The sequence below is a fragment of the Arachis ipaensis genome, chromosome B2, assembly GCF_059453495.1.
Source record: "Arachis ipaensis isolate K30076 ecotype BB chromosome B2, ASM5945349v1, whole genome shotgun sequence".
Classification (NCBI taxonomy): Eukaryota; Viridiplantae; Streptophyta; class Magnoliopsida; order Fabales; family Fabaceae; genus Arachis; species Arachis ipaensis.
In genome coordinates, this window is record NC_142437.1 from 88,473,001 (window position 1) to 88,475,749 (window position 2,749).

The 2,749-nt window shown below is 43.6% G+C and overlaps 1 non-coding gene across 1 annotated transcript; it reads left to right on the forward strand.

Moving 5' to 3' along the window:
* Positions 1-2,310: 2,310 nt before the first annotated feature.
* LOC148574752 (small nucleolar RNA R71) lies at positions 2,311-2,418 on the forward strand. Its single transcript, XR_015905718.1, has one exon. It is a non-coding gene; the product is annotated as a small nucleolar RNA R71 (small nucleolar RNA).
* The last annotated feature ends 331 nt before the right edge of the window (positions 2,419-2,749 follow it).

Here is a 2,749-nt window from a genome sequence, read left to right on the forward strand (position 1 = left end):
GGGAAATTGGTTTTGAATTTTGAAGGTAGGTGGAGTTTATGAGGTAGGTTTATTGGGAAGAGTGGGTGGATGTGAGTGGTGAAGGTTTAGTGGGGAAGAGAGATTGAGGTGATTGGTGAGGGGTTTTTAGGGAAGAGTGTTTATGGGGTTGTGTGAAAGAGAGTGGTGAGAAGAAGTGAGTGGAGGTAGGTGGGGATCCTGTGGGGTCCACAGATCCTGAGGTGTTCAAGGATTCACATCCCTGCACCCATTAGGCATGTAAAAATGCCTTTGTACCCAACTCTGGGCGTTCAGCGCCAGGTTGGTGGCCATTTTGGGCGTTCAACGCCCATTTGTGTGCCATTTCTGGCGTTGAACGCCAGAACCATGCCTGTTCTGGCGTTCAGCGCCCAGAAGCTGCCCATTTTGGGCGTTCAGCGCCAGAACCATGCTCTGTTCTGGCGCTGAACGCCAGACAGATGCTCCTCCAGGGTGTGATTTTTCTTCTGTTATTTTTGATTCCGTTTTCAATTTTTATATTTATTTTGTGACTCCACATGATCATGAACCTAAGAAAACATGAAAAACAATAAAAATAAGAATTAGATAGACATTGGGTTGCCTCCCAGCAACCGCTTCTTTAATGTCAATAACTTGACAGTGGGCTCTCATGGAGCCTCACAGATGTGCAGAGCTTTGTTGAGACTCTCCAACACCAAACTTAGAGTTTGGTTGTGGCCTCCCAACACCAAACTTAGAGTTTGACTGTGGGGGCTCTGGTTGACTCTGCTTGGAGAGAAGCTTTTTCTGCTTCCTCTCCATGGTTGCAGAGGGAGATCCTTGAGTTTTAAACACAAGGGAGTTCTCATTCCATTGAAGGAATATTTCCTCTCTGTCAACATCAATCACAGCTCTTGCTGTGGCCAGGAAAGGTCTTCCTAGGATGATGGATTCATCCTCTTCCTTTCCAGTATCTAGGACTATGAAATCAGCAGGGATGTAAAGGCCTTCAACCTTTACTAACACGTCCTCTACTTGTCCATAAGCCTGTTTTCTTGAGCTGTCTGCCATCTCTAGTGAGATTTTAGCAGCTTGCACCCCAGAGATTCACAGTTTCTCTATTACAGAGAGGGGCATGAGGTTTATCCCTGAACCAAGGTCACATAGAGCCTTAAAGATCATGGTGCCTATGGTGCAGGGTATTATGAACTTTCCAGGATCCTATCTCTTCTGAGGCAATGTCAGTTGATCCAGATCACTTAGTTCATTGATGAACAAGGGAGGTTCAACTTCCCAAGTATCAATGCCAAATAATTTGGCATTCAGCTTCATGATTGCACCAAGAAACTTGGCAGTTTGCTCTTCAGTAACATCCTCATTCTCTTCAGAAGAGGAATACTCATCAGAGCTCATGAAGGGCATAAGGAGGTTCAATGGAATCTCTATGGTCTCTAGATGAGCCTCAGAGTCCTTTGGTTCCTCAGAGGGAAGCTCCTTATTGGTCACTGGACGTCCCAGGAGGTCTTCCTCCTTGGGATTCACGTCCTCCTCTCCCTCATTGGGTTCGGCCATTTTGCTTATGTCAATGGCCTTGCACTCTCCTTTTGGATTCTCTTATGTATTGCTTGGGAGAGTACTGGGAGGGATTTCAGTGATCCTTTTACTCAGCTGGCCCACTTGTGCTTCCAAATTTCTAATGGAAGACCTTGTTTCATTCATGAAACTTACAGTGGCCTTAGATAGATCAGAGACTAAGTTTGCTAAATTAGAAGTATTTTGTTCAGAGTTCTCTGTCTGTTGCTGAGTGGATGATGGAAAGGGTTTATTATTGTTAAACCTGTTTCTTCCACCATTATTAAAGCCTTGTTGAGGCTTTTGATCCTTCCATGAGAAATTTGGATGATTTCTCCATGATGAGTTATAGGTGTTTCCATAAGGTTCACCTAAGTAATTCACCTCTGCTATTGCAGGGTTCTCAGGATCATAAGCTTCTTCTTCATAAGAAGCCTCTTGAGTACTGTTGGATGCAGCTTGCATTCCATTCAGACTCTGAGAGATCATATTGACTTGTTGAGTCAATATTTTATTCTGAGCCAATATGGCATTCAGAGTATCAACTTCAAGAACTCCCTTCTTCATAAGCGTCCCATTACTCACAGGATTCCTTTCAGAAGTGTACATGAACTGGTTATTAGCAACCATGTCAATGAGTTCTTGAGCTTCTGCAGGCGTTTTCTTTAGGTGAATGGATCCACCTATAGAAGTGTCCAGTGACATCTTTGATAGCTCAGATAAACCATCATAGAATATATCCAGGATGGTCCATTCTGAAAGCATGTCAGAAGGACACTTTTTGGTCAACTGTTTGTATCTTTCCCAAGCTTCATAGAGGGATTCACCTTCTTTCTGTCTGAAGGTTTGAACATCAGCTCTAAGCTTGCTCAGCTTTTGAGGAGGAAAGTACTTGGCTAAGAAAGCCGTGACCAGCTTATCCCAAGAGTTCAGGCTGTCTTTGGGTTGAGAATCCAACCATAATCTAGCTCTGTCTCTTACAGCAAAGGGGAAAAGCATGAGCCTGTAGACTTCAGGATCTACTCCATTAGTCTTAACAGTATCACATATCTGCAAGAATTTAGTTAAGAACTGAAAATGATCTTCAGATGGAAGTCCATGAAACTTGCAGTTCTGCTGCATCAGAGAAACTAATTGAGGTTTCAGCTCAAAGTTGTTTGCTCCAATGGCAGGAATGGAGATGCTTCTTCCATGTAAA